Raw genomic sequence first — 14,380 nt, forward strand, 5'->3', positions numbered from 1 at the left:
CACCCTGGGCAACATAGTGAGATCCTGTCTCTGCAAAAAATACAAAAAGTCTGGGCCGGGCACAATGGCTTATGCCTGTAATCCCAGCACTTTGGGAGGCTGAGGTCAGGAGTTCAAGACCAGCCTGGCCAACATGGCGAACCCCCCCACCCCCACCCCTCCGTCTCTACTAAAAAAACAAAAATCAGCCAGGCTTGGTGGTGCACACCTGTAGTCCCAGCTACTAGGGAGGCTGAAGCACAAGAATCACATGAACCCAGGAGGTGGAGGTTGCAATGAGCCAAGATTGCGCCACTGCACTCCAGCCTGGGCAATAGAGCAAGACTCTGTCTCAAAACAACAACAAAAACAACAACAACAAAAATTCACCATGCATGGTGGCATGTGCCTGTGGTCCCAGCTACTTGGGAGGCTGAGGTGAGAGGATGGCTTGAGTCCAGGAGGTTGAGGCTGCAGTGAGCCGAGATTGCACCACTGGACTGCAGCCTAGGTGGCAAAGCGAGACCCTATCTCAAAAATAAAAAAGATGATGATTGCTGTCAAGTCCCTAGATTTCTTTTCCTATGACTTGCTTATCCCTGGTTTGAGCCAAGACACTCTATTACCCTTGTTACCCTTATTTCCCAGACCATATTTTTGTTTGTGGATTATACATAAGAGCCCATGTGAGGATTCCCACAAATAATTGAGATGGGGTGTGAAGGAGAATTTGAAAGTGAGAGCCCAGTTTTTTTCTTTTTTTCTTTTTTTTGAGATGGAGTCTCGCTCTGTTGCCCAGGCTGGAGTGCAGTGGAGCGATCTTGGCTCACTGCAACCTCTGCCTCCTGGGTTCAAGCGATTCTTCTGCCTCAGCCTCCTGAGTATCTGGGACTACAGGCACACACCACCACGCCTGGCTAATTTTTGTATTTTTAGTAGAGATGGGGTTTCACCATATTGGCCAGGCTGGTTTCAAACTCCTGACCTCGTGATCTGCCCGCCTCAGGCTCCCATAGTCCTGGGATTACAGGCATGAGCCACCACACCCAGCAAGAGCCCAGTTTTTACAAACAACAGATGAGTGCTAGGGGGCAGGACAATGCAAGTATGAAATGAGACCAGCTAATGAGACCAGCTGCACGCTGGTTATACAAGTATCAGAGCTGCTTTGTCCCTTGGTCCCATGAGATACTACTCCATAAAACATGTCCAAAAGCCAGCCTCACATGTATGTCTTTTTCTAGTTTATTTATTTTTGAGACAAGGTGTCGCTCTGTTGTCCAGCCATTGCATTCCGACTCACGGCAGCCTCGAACTCCTGGGCTCAAGTGGTGTAGTTGGGACTACAGGCACACGCTACCACACCTGGCTAATTTTTGTATTTTTAGTAGAGACGAGTCTCACTATGTTGCCAAGGCTGGTCTTGAACTGCTGAACCCAAGTGACCCTCCCGCCTCTGCATCCCAAAGTGTCTAGTTTCAGAACTTACTTTATTCCGAGGTGTAGCTATCTTTGGGACCAAAACTGTGAGCACTGAACCAGCGACTGGCTTGAGAAGAAAGCATTTCCAAGGCAAATAATAATCCAAGCTGAAAACAGTCCTCTTAGTGCACCAGAAGGGACCTTTTGGCAAGTGGCATCTTGCCAGAAAATTAACTCAAAACAAATCCCTAACAGCTCCGAGATGGTGGAGGGGAATTTCAGAAACAGTCAGCAGGGCAGGGCCATGCAACTGCTTACAGGAATTGCCTCACTCACACTTTGATGTTGATTCTCTGCAGAGCTTCCGCTGCTTCAAAACGGCGTGCAGGAATCAGAGACATTACATCAGGAAGATACTGCAGAGATATTCTACTCCATCTCATTCATTGTACAGGTGAGGAATCCAAGGGTCAGAGATTTTAAGGAATTTGTCCAAAATCACAGAGTGGAGAACTGTGAGTAGAACTCAGATCGCTTGTTGCCTAATTCAGGTGTTTTCAACCCCTTATAAATAAGCCAGGGAGGTGTGGCACCCACATGATTTGCTTTCTGGCTGATGTATCTCTATTCCTAACGCAGAGCTCAGGCATCAATCGGTAAACATGAGGAAGAGATAGATGCGGCTCTATCTATCTAGTGTATGGGAGCAGCATGTGACATTGTGATGAGATGTGTCAGCACAGGCAGAATTTAAAGCAGTGCCATGGCAACCGGCATTCACTCTGGCTCCAGATAGCACCGTGAACTACAGGGTGTAGTTGAAAATGGCTTCTCACCTAGGGAGTGGAATGTTCCAGCCTCTGTTTCCTGCAGTGAGTGACTCTAAAATCTACCAAGCAATGTAACAACGAGACTGGTTCAGATTATTTACCAAGGGTTGGGGGTTTTCAGCGTAACTCACAGGAGAAATAAACTTGGCAGCCTTGGGAATCCCCAAGAATTACTGTGACTATCTGCAAAGCAGTAGGGTTTTGCTTTCTCTTAGAGCAATACATTCTTTCAGTGTCTTCCCGGAGAACTAATACTTCAAAGAGGTGCCCTGGGCATGAGGGGAAGGTAATGGAGAAGGGCACCACCATTTGTTTCTTTCTTATATATTGCAGAATCTGCTGCTACCCTCCCCACAAATTCTTTTTTTTTTTTTTTTGAGACAGGGTCTCATTCTGTCACCCAGGCTGGAGTACAGTGGCACGATCATGACTCACTGCAGCCTCGACATCCTGGGTTCAAGTGATGCTCCCATCTCAGCCCCTCGAGTAGCTGGGACTACAGGTGTGTGCCACCACACCCAGCTAGTTTTTGCATTTTTAGTAGGGATATTGCCCAGGCTATTGGCCAGGCTGGTCTTGAACTCGCCTCAGCCTCCCAAAGTGCTGGGATTACAGGCTTGAACCACCACACTCGGACCCCACAAATTCTTAAACCATGGCAGTAGACCAGAGGAGATCTGGAATGAGTTAAGTTTCATCAGTAGGGTTGAGTATTAGGGTCATTTGTCCTGAGATGCTAAAGCCTCCTTGATTTTAACTTAAATGCTCATATCATCGTTCCTGAAACAGAACTGAAACAGAGACCACTTATGGTCTCCAGTATGTACATGCTCTTTTATTTTTATTTTTGTGTTTCTAATTGTGCACGTTTGACTAAAGACTTCCAGCTTCCCTGACAAGTAGGTGTAGCCAGATGACCAAGTTCTGACCATTGCACTATGAATGGAAGTGGAGAAGCTTTCTGGGGTGTGCCCTGTCTTTGGGCCTCCCCCTCTTTTCTTGGTTGGCTTGCAGTTGTATTGGTGGCAAGTCATCTCGGACCATGAGGATGAGGACAATCCCCCAGGAATGGCAGAGCAATAAGATATACTCATATAAAAATATTGCTACTTATTTTATCACTACTAAAAAAAAGAAAGTGAGAGGTATCCAATATGCTAAATAAAGAAGACTACTTCTGAGCAAAATTCTCAAAGCAGACCTGCACTACCAGTCCTCCTTTAAAAAAAAAGGTTGGGGGGCTGGGCGTGGTGGCTCACACCTGTAATCCCACCACTTTGGGAGGCCGAGGCAGGAAGATCACCTGAGGTCAGGAGTTCAAGACCAGCCTGGCCAACATGGTGAAACCCCGTCTCTACAAATTAGCCAGGCATGATGGTGGGTGCCTGTAATTCCAGCTACTTGGGAGGCTGAGGCAGGAGAATCGCTTGAACCGGAGAGGCAGACGTTGTAGTGAGCCAAGATCGCACCTTTGCACTCTAGCCTGGGTGACAAGAATGAGACTCCGTCTCAAAAAAAAAAAAAAAAAAAAAAAAAAATTCTTCCTATGTTAGCAGCTGAACCAATATCCTAACTAATAATAGTTCCACTAAAACTGCCGCCAGTCATGTTAAAGGTATGATTTAGGATGCATGGGACTACAAGTAACAAACAACAAGCCTTGCTAAAAGTAGCTTATAAAATTCGGAGTTTAAAAAATGATGCCATTTTACAAGAAATCAAGAGGAAACGTGTTCCCTGGGTTGGTTCAGTTTTAGGTTGTTGTATTAATTTCCTACTGCTACTATGATAAATTACCACAAACTTGGCTTAAAACAACACAACTTTATTCTTTTATAGTTCTGGAGGCTAGAGTCTAAAAACAGTTTCACTGGACTAAAGTCAGTTGGCAGGGCTGTTTTTTTTTTTCTGGGAGCTCTAGGGAAGTTCTGTTTTCTTGCATTTTTTAGTTTATGGAGGCTGTCTGCATTCCTTGGCTCGTGACTCCTTCCTCAAATCACTCCAACCTCTGGCTTCCATCATCTCTTCCCCTACTTCTGTTGTCAAATCTCCCTTTGCTTCCCTCTCATGAGGACACTTGTGATTACATTTAGGGTCCACCCAGATAATTCAGGATAATCTCACCTCAAGATCCTTAACTTTATCAAATCTATAAGGTAAAATTGATAGGTTCCAGGGCTTAGCATATGGATATCAGCCTACCAAAGTTGAGAAAAGGTTTTCATTTTCCTGCTCTGCCGTTCTAATGTTTTGGTGCCATCTCCCTTCACGGTTTTAAAATCACTTTGGACCAAGGTGGGCAGATCACCTGATGTCAGAGGTTTGAGACCAGCCTGGCCAACATGGTGAAACCCTGCCTCTACTAAAAATGCAAAAATTAGCTGGGCACTGTGGTGGCTGCCTGTAATCCCAGCTACTCGGGAGGCTGAGGCAGGAGAATCGCTTGAACCTGGGAGGTGGAGCTTGCAGTGAGCCGAGATCACGCCACTGCACTCCAGCCTGGGCGACAGAGCGAGACTCCGTCTCTGAAAAAAAAAAAAAAAAAAAAAATCACTTTGGAGCTCCCAAGCATTACATCCTCACCAGGCCATGTCCAGGCCAGGAAGGGAGGGGTGTTCCCATCCTGCATCTTTTAGGTATTAACGGAGATGTGCTTTGCCAAAAGTTCCCAGCGGAAGCCACGTCTGGTTCCGTCAGTCAAGAGTGAGTCAGCTGCCTGTGCTCTGCCTGCACGCTGAACTGAGAGTTTGAGTGTCCGGCAGTTTCAACGTCGGCATCACAGTGTCAGTGCTCCCATCAAGAGGCTGAATGACTGCTAGGGAGGCAACAACTCACTTTTATTTATTTATTTATTTTGTAGAGACGGGAGTCTCACCATGTTGTCCAGGCTGGTCTCGAACTCCTGAGCTCAAGCAATCTGCCCACCTTGGCCTCCCAAAGTGCTGGAATTACAGGCATGAGCCACTGCGCCAAGCCTAACAACTCACTTTTGAAAGTCCCGCAGGAGATTCCACAGGCACGAGTGACTCCAAAGAGCCCTTGTTTTCTAGCAGCCACAGAAAGCATGTGTGAGGCCGGGCATGGTGGCTCACGCCTGTAATCCCAGCACTTTGGAAGGCTGAGGTGGGCGGCTCACCTGAGATCAGGAGTTCGAGACCAGCCTGAGCAACATGGAGAAACCCCGTCTCTACTGAAAATACAATATTAGCTGGGCGTGGTGGTGTGCCTGTGTAATCCCAGCTACTTGGGAGCTGAGGCAGGAGAATCACTTGAACCCGGGAGGCAGAGGTTGCAGTGAGCTGAGATTGTGCCATTGCACTTCAGCCTGGGCAACAAGAGTGAAACTCTGTCTCAAAAAAAAAAAAAAAGAAAAAGAAAAAAGATAAAAAGCGTGTGTGATGAGAAGATCTGGGGGCTAGGGTGGTGGTGTGGTAATGGGGTGATTTAAAAAAAACTTTTGACTGGAGATCTAGAATTCGAACTAAGCCAGGAACACATCCTCATCTATAGTGCTTCCAGGGCATCCATGTGACAGTTTGAAGTGTATTCCCTCAAAATGAATATGTTGAAGTCCTAATCCCCAGTACCTCAGAATGTGGTCTTTGCAGAGGTAATCGGATCACTAGGGTGGGCCTTTGTCCCATATGCCTGGTGTCCTTATAAAAAGGGGAATTTGGAGACAGACAGGTACACAGGGAGACTGTCATCTGAACATGAAGATGGCCATCTATAGAGAGACCAGGAGAGAGACCTGGACAGATCCTTCCCTCATAGCCCTTAGATGGAACCAACACTCCTGATATTTTGATTTTGGACTTCCAACCTCCAGAACTATGAAACAAGAAGTTCTGGGCTGGGTGCAGCCTGGCCAACATAGTGAAACCTCCCTCTACTAAAAATACAAAAAATTAGCCAGGCATGGTGGTGGGTGCCTGTAATCCCAGCTACTCGGGAGGCTGAGGCAGGAGAATCTCTTGAACCTAGGCAGCAGAGGTTGCAGTGAGCCGAGAGACCATGTCATTGCACTCCAGCTTGGGCAATGAGTGAAACTCCGTCTCAAAAAAAAAAAAAAAAAAAAAATTCCTTTTGTTTAGGCCAGGGGCCCTCAACCCCAGAGCCATAGAACAGTACCATAGGCCAGTTAGGAACTGGGCTGCACTGCAGGAGGTGAGCAGTGGGCAAGCGAACACTACTGCCTGAGCTCCGCCTCCTGTCAGATCAGAGCTGGCATTAGATTCTCATAAAAGCACAAACCCTATTGTGAGCTGCACATGTGAGGGATCTAGGTTGTGGGCTCTTTATGAGACTCTAATGCCTGATGATCTGTCACTGTCTGCCATCATCCCCAGATGGGACTGTCTGGTTGCAGGAAAACAAGCTCAGGGCTCCCACGGATTCTACATTATGGTGAGTTGTATAATTATTTCATTAAATATTACAATGTTATAATAATAGAAATAAAGTGCACAATAAATGTAATGTGCTTGAATCATCCTGAAACTGCCCCCCGCTTCCCTGCTGCCCCCGATCCGGGTCCATGGAAAAATTGTCTCCCACGAAACTGGTCCCCCTGGTGCCAAAAATGTTGGGGACCACTGGTTTAGGCCACCCGGTTTGCAGCACTTTGTTAGAGTGGCCCTGGCAAACTTGAAAACCCTGACTTTCTCACTTCTCTTGCACCCTCCAAGGTACCAGCCCCATGCTCCTACCCAGTATGCACCTGGCTCTCCCTTGTGTTTCCTGATCTCCAGGTGGTCTCTTTGCAGTGTTTTGAAAGCTCTTTTGATAGTATCTCTTTCTTGTCATGAAGCCTCCTGGATTCCACAGAGAAAATGTGCTCTCCACTGTTGTGTCTGGGCAGAAAACCCCCATAATTATTAAATCCATTCCCTACAACATTATATGGGGTTTTATAAGTCATTCATAAACATACAATATTTTTATTCTGCTGCCATATGTTTTGTATAAATAGTCATGTTTATTTACAAAAGAGTATTCTATTTAGCTGTCAACCCATGGATGGCAGAAAAAATGTTTCATATTTGTGTGTGTGTGTGTGTGTGTGCGTATTTAAAGCACCAAACATAATATCCAATGATTTTTGTTATGACACACATGTTCTTTCAGGATAGTGTGTGATAATCAAGTTGTGCTTTTATTTATTCAACTGACATTTGAATCACTTTCTCTGTGCCTAACTATCCCACCAAGGGCTGTCATTACTAATCTGAATTTAAAGAGGTCCCTGGTGTCAAGGAGAGCCTGGCTGATTGTGAGAGAGGCAGACAATACAAGTGAAGAAATAGTGTAGCTATGATGGAGACATGAGATAGTGGGATGACTCACAGTGATGCTTTATGAAACCCAAGGGCCACAAAGCTTCAGGAAGTAGGGAAGCAGGAAATGAACTACCAGGATCCAGACTTGCTCTTCATCCCTCATTTTCCCATTTCACACTTTCTTTTTTTTCTTTTTTTGAGACAGAATCTCACTCTGTCACCCAGGCTGGAGTGTAGTGGTGTGATCTTGGCTCACTGCAACCTCTGCCTCCTGGGTTAAAGCGATTCTCCTGCCTCAGCCTCTTGAGTAGCTGCGACTATAGGCACGTGTGGCCGCACCCAGCTAATTTTTGTATTTTTAGTAGAGATGAGGTTTCACCATGTTGGCCAGGCTTGTCTCGAACTCCTGACCTCAAGCAATCCTCCTGCCTCTGCCTGCCAAAGTGCTAGGATTACAGGTGTGAGCCACCGCACCTGGCCCCATTTCACACCTTCTTCCCTCTGTGGCTTCTCTCTATTTCTAGGGAGAAACATGACAGAAGTCAGCTGCTCTAGAATCAACAGACTCCTCTCCAGTTGGCATCCCACCATAGAGTGGTGGTGTCATACATTCATACATATGCTGCAGCCAAAGGGGGAGGCTCATCAACGCAGGAGGCACCCACAGGTGCCTCTCAGAGGTGATGAAAGAGGAAGTGGGGGCAGGCAGAGGTAATGGTTGTAATTTGAGTCACTTCTGTTAACTGTACCCACTTTTAGACAGCTTAATCCACTTTGACTCTGGAAAAGTGTGAACAGAAACCTTGCTGGGTTTGGAGGAGAGACAGCCTCCCACTGCTCTTCCCAGGGGAGTCCTGGAACAGGCTGCCGCGGAGGCTCAGGGCAGGTCTGGAGATGTGGCGCTGGTTCAAGGCCAGACCCTGCTGTGTCAAATTTGGATGGACTAGGAAAAGTTCCTGTACAGAAATAACAGAGACTGGAGATTATGTGTGGGAATTATTCTACTCTTATCCTGAGTATGTCTGTACTTCAATCCTGGTGCTCACTTCAAGAAAGAGGAGGATGGGGTTGCCATTGCTCTAGCAGACTATTGTTACTCCCAGAAGCTCACTTAAAGGTTCCATTTCCATAACCAATTACAGAGCAAATGCTTTTTCATAGGAATTGGTCTTTGCGGGGTTGACATTTCAGGTCGCAAAGACCCCAAAGCTCTAGGAAAGCTGAACTTTGCCGTTGAGAAATTTAGGAGGGTAGAAATTGCAACACTATCTTAGCTGCAATTAGCTGGCATTTCTGCCAAGCGCTAATACATATTTCACCCTAACTTCCAGTGAAGAACGACATTGATAAGAATATTTGGGGAGTAGCTGTGAAAGTTCATCTGGTTTTAATAGGGAAATATCATCCTTTTCTCTGCTGATTGGAGAGCAGGTCAGGCATGACACTGGCCTCACCCAGGAAGGACTCACATGGTTCATTCTCTCTCCAGGAATGGTAGGGAAAGCAACGTGTTTTGAAACATTGGGTTTTCCCTGGCCCGGGAGAAAGTGGATCAAAGGAATCGCTGTTTTCTCCGCTGTTGTTTGGGTTCTCTAGTTTGAAAGGCTCATGGTGGTGTTTCCTGATGGGCCATTAAAGGCAATGTTGAGGAGAATAGAGAAAATACACGAAGAAAGAATAAGGAAAATCGGACATTTGGTAGAAAAGCCCAGGATTCTCTGGAGAAACGTTGGAGGTAGTGCCGAGAGAGTCTGCTGCACCAGAGGTGCCCCACCAGGGGACTCTTTAAAAGAATGTTCTTGAGCTAAAATCCTGCCAACCTTCCCATGTAGCTGGTGCAATTTTCACTCCATATTCTGCTTTCTTTATTTTCTACCGCAACTGAATTCTGAGTTCCTAATCCACTGGGACTCACACTTAATAGCCTGTCCATCTGCTGGCATTTGTTTGCATTGTACAAGTACAACCAAATGCTATAGGCTTTTGGGAGCCACAGTCAGGAAGAAGTCTATCTGTCTGTCTCTCTGTTCTTTAGACTTCAGTCTTCTTACACCCTTTCCAAATGGCAACGGGCACAAAATGGCCTATCTGCTGGAAGTGGGCAATGAGCAAAAGAGACACATACATGGAAACAATGAGTTAAGAATTTAAAATATTATTCTGCACACACGTAAGTGGGAACTTCATGTCCTCTGTTCAGAAGTAAAGCAGTTGGAACCTCTGGAATCAGAATCATCTGTGCATTTGCTAAAAATGTAGATTCTTGTGCCCCACCCAAATTCTGCACCTGAAAATTCTGATTCTGCCTGAATCAGAATCTTTCCAGGCAATTCTTATGTGCATCAAAGCTTGAGAGTTGCCTAGACGCAGCCTCAGCTGAACCATCTACTGTGTTTTAATACTGAGTTGTGCTTGTTCTCAAGCTGGTTCAGAGCACTTTAATGTGCATTCAAATCATGCTGAGGTCTTGTTAAGTTAGGTGGTGGGACATGAGATTCTGCATGTCTAACAAATGCTTGGGTGATGCTGCCACCGCTGGTTGGAGGACCACCCCTTGGGTGGCAAAGTGCTAGAGAGACTATTTTTATTTCCTTTGCACTCCTGTGAGGCCATCTTGAGGCTTCTCAAGTCCCTGGGGCCAGTGATTTGCTTGCACTGGGATTGGAGATTGCTGCACCCTCATGGGTACTGTGCTTTGTTGACTGGGCTCTATCTCATGCTCATCCAGATTTACCCTGCCTTCCTGCTTCCCCTTCCATCTCCTCAGCCAACACCTCTATTCCCATCCTCACTCTTCTACCCCCACTCTGCCTAAGGGGCAGCCCTGCTGCCATAGCCTGGTCTTCCTCACACTGTGGGTCTACTCTGACTATAGATACATAATTGAATATCTTTAGATAATCTTGAGATTTGCTAGTATGATAAAGTCCTTCTTCCTCCTAGGAGAAAAGGGGAAGTGGGACTCGAAGCAAGCATGTAAACTTGAGTCAGGAGTTCTTTTTTATCTTTAGGGCCACCATCAGTGGGTGGCCCCAGTGTAATGGAATGGAGTGCAAGATGTTACCATTTCCTACACTGTCCTTGACCTTGAAAGAAGAACTGAATCTGTGGGACCTACTGCCACTTTCTATAGGTGGAGGGGAAAGGGGAACCCCGTTGCATGGCATAAGCTTATCCCTCAAGTCCTTGGTGAGCGGGGGTTGGGGGTAAGTGGGGAGAATTACAGGGTATTAGAAGTGGTGAGATTCTTTTCTCCAGTCATGGAGAACTTCTGATATTCAATCCAGAATGGCTTTAATTGCTACTAGTTAACCATAAGAAAGAAGGTCTAAAGTTGAGGTCTAGGGAAAGACTGTCTTGTAGTGCTTTTCAGGCTTGCAGTCACATTGAAAGTTCTAATGGTGGCCAGGCGCGGTTGCTCATGCCTGTAATCCCAGCACTTTGGAAGGCCGAGGTGGGCAGATCACCTGAGGTCAGGAGTTCGAGACCAGTCTGGCCAGCATGGTGAAACCCTGTCGCTGCTAAAAATACAAAAATTTGCTGGGCATGGTGGTGGGTGCCTGTAATCCCAGCTACTTGGGAGGCTGAGGCAGGAGAATTGCTTGAACCCGGGAGGCGGAGGTTGCAGTGAGCGGAGATCGTGCCACTGCAGTCACATGAGATTGTGCCACTGCGGCAGAGCGAGACTCTGTCTCAAAAAAAAAAAAAAAAAAAAAAAGAAAAGAAAAGTCTAATGGTTAGAGTGAAGCCAGCCGTAGCCAGTGGACTGTCACGACAATAGATCCGGATAAAAATGCCTGACTGTACAGTTGTTGACTGTGGCTCTGGGCCTGGGAAAGTAACCATAGATGTCACTGGCCCTGAGGCCAAGCAGAGCCAGTACCTCTCAGAGCAGTGGCTTGCAAACTAGGGTCTGCAGAAAGCTCTTTCAGCATCACCGGGGGAGATTCATAACAGCAATGCCAACACCCACCCTGAAGAGTCTGATTCAGCAGGGCCTCATGAGCTATATTTTAAAAATATATTATATGGGCAACTTAACAGTAAGTTAAATTGCAAGTTTTGACTTTGTCGGGTTTATGAAGCAATGCCTTAGCACAATGGTTTCCCAGATTTTTAGCAGAGAAAAATTTATTAACTAGAAAAATATTTATTGAACAATTACTGTATGCCATGTATTGTTGTAAGCCCTGGACAAAAAGTGGTAAATAAGACTGACGAGGTGGCTGGGCACCTGCAATCCCAGCACTTTGGGAGGCCGAGGTGGGCAGGTCACTTGAGGTTAGGTATTTGAGACCAGCCTGGCCAACATGGTGAAACCCCCATCTCTACTAAAAATACAAAAATTAGCCGGGCGTGGTGGTGTGTGCCTGTAGTCCCAGCTACTCGGGAGGCTGAGGCACGAGAATCGCTTGAACCCTGGAGGCGGAGGTTGCAGTGAGCCAAGATTGCACCACTGCTCTCCAGCCTGGGTGATAGAGCAAAACTCTGTCTCCAAAAAAAAAAAAGAAAAGAAAAAGACGGACAAGGTTTCCATTGAACTCTAAGACAGATAAAAATGAGGAGCAGATTTTTCAGGAATGTTAAACACTCATTGTTTAGAAGAAAATGCTGTTTCTTGTTGAACCCCTGAAGTACCATCAGGTTCTGTGATGCACAGTTTGAGAACCACTTTCTTGGGAAGGAGCTTAGAGCAATAAAACTATAAGATGGCAGAAGGAATATCCAACACAGTGGGGTTCAAATGACAAACCTGGAAGCCTTTTCCACTTCCTCGTTGATAAAGTGGAGACAATGACACCTACCTCAAGTCTTACTGTGAGTAAGAAAAGAACTGAACACATACATTGTGGAGCTCAATGTTGGGTGTGCAGTTGGACCCTGCTGCATTTTTGTTCTCTTTCGTCTCTCTTTGCTTGGGAACAGGTCACTTCGCTTTGATTGGGAGTAAGTTTGAGGAGAAAACCAGACATTCCTGGAAGTGTGTTGCCACTTGAGGCTCAGGTGGGATAACGAGGAGCACAAAAGGCAGAAGCCAAGAAAAGGCCCCACCACGCCACAGCCAAAAGCAACCACAGATGTAAAATGGCACAGTGGATCTGGCAGTTCTCCTTAAAACGTTAAACACAGAGTCACCATATGACTCATCAGTTCCGCTGCTATGTATATACCCAAGAGAACTGAAAACGTATGTCTGCACAAAAACCTGTACATGAAAGTTCACAGAAGCATTATTCATAATAGCCAGAAAGTGGAAACAACCCAAATCTCCCTTAACCAACGAATGGATAAGCAAAATATGGTATACCCATACAGCGGAATATTATTCAGCCAAAAAAAGAAATGAATTGCTGACACACGCAACAGCATGGGTGAACCACGAGAACATTATGCCAAGAAAGAGACCAGACATGAAAGACCACATATTATAGAATTCCTTTATATGAAATGTCCGGAATAGGAAAATCTATAGAAACAGAAATTAGGCCAGGTGCAGTGGCTCATGCCTGCAATCCCAACACTTTGGGAGGCTGAGGCGGGTGGATCACCTGAGGTCAGGAGTTCAAGACCAGCCTGGCCAACATGGCGAAAGCTTGTCTCTACCAAAAATACAAATATTAGTCGGGCGTGGAGATGTGCGCCTGTAGTCCCACCTACTCAGGAGGCTGAGGCAGGAGAATGGCTTGAACCCAGAGGCGGAGGTTGCAGTGAGCCGAGATCGTGCCACTGCATTCCAGCTTGGCCACAGAGCGAGAGTCTGTCTCAAAAAAAAAAAAAAAAAAAAAAAGAAACAGAAATTAGATTAGTGGTGTCAAGGCACCAGGAGAAGTAGGAAATGGGATGACTGCTAATGCACATGGAATTTCTTTTTGAGGTGATAGTGGTGATAGCGCTACAATCTTGTGAATATGCTGAAAGTCACTGAATTGGACACTTTAAAAGGGTGAATTTTATGGTACATAGATTCTCTCTCTCTCTGTCTCTGTTTTTTGTTTTTTTTTTCTTTTTTTTTTTTTGAGACAGTCTCACTCTGCTGCCCAGGCTAGAGTGTGGTGGCGTGATCTCTGCTCACTGCAACCTCCACCTCCTGGGTTCAAGGGATTCTCGTGCCTCAACCTACTGAGTAGCTGGGATTACAGGCACTTGCTACCACACCTGGCTAATTTTTCTAATTTTAGTAGAGACAGGGTTTCACCATATTGGCAAGGCTGGTCTTGAACTCCTGACCTCAAGTGATCCACCCACCTTGGCCTCCCAAAGTGCTGGGATTTACAGGTGTGAGCCACCGCACCCAGCCCATATCTCAATTTTTAAAAAGAAAAGAAAGAAGCAACCACATAGAATGAAGCCAACCAGTGATCCGTGGATAAGCACTAAGAAAATGCTCAAAGCCTGTCATGACTCTGATAGAACCCACAGGAAAGGGCAGAAAGAATATCCAATATAGTGGGCTTCAGATTACAAACCTGGTCAGGTTTGAGACTCTGCCTTTCCTTGCTGGGGCTTGAAGAATTTACCAGTTTCTCAGAAAAGACAGGCAATGAACAAAACTACGCCTGATGTGCTTCTAATCATCATTATTTTCAGTGCCACGTGAATTGTTTACATATGCTTATATTTCTGCTATAATGATGGTTTGGTAAGTTCTTTTTCTTTTCTTTTTTCTTTTTTTTTTTTTTTGAGACAGGGTCTCACTTTGTCACTCAGGCTGGGGTACAGTGGCACCATTATAGCTCACTTCAGCCTCAACTTCCTGGGCTCAAGCGATCCGCCCATCTCAGCCTCCTGAGTAGCTGGGGCTATAGGTGTGTGCATGCCACCATACGCCGCTAATTTTTAAAAAATTTTTGTAGAGATGAGGTCTCACTA

At 45.9% G+C, this 14,380-nt stretch overlaps 1 protein-coding gene across 1 annotated transcript in view; it reads left to right on the plus strand.

Annotated features, from left to right (window-relative positions):
* The first annotated feature begins 1,677 nt into the window (after positions 1-1,677).
* SUB1 (SUB1 regulator of transcription) overlaps positions 1,678-14,380 on the plus strand; it is a 72,165-nt gene continuing 59,462 nt past the window's right edge. The window contains exon 1 of the mRNA XM_055367614.2: positions 1,678-1,855. The gene's annotated coding sequence lies outside the window, so the exon portion shown is untranslated. The remainder of the gene's footprint in view (positions 1,856-14,380) is intronic.

This window comes from Gorilla gorilla, chromosome 19 (genome assembly GCF_029281585.2).
Source record: "Gorilla gorilla gorilla isolate KB3781 chromosome 19, NHGRI_mGorGor1-v2.1_pri, whole genome shotgun sequence".
Lineage (NCBI taxonomy): Eukaryota > Metazoa > Chordata > Mammalia > Primates > Hominidae > Gorilla > Gorilla gorilla.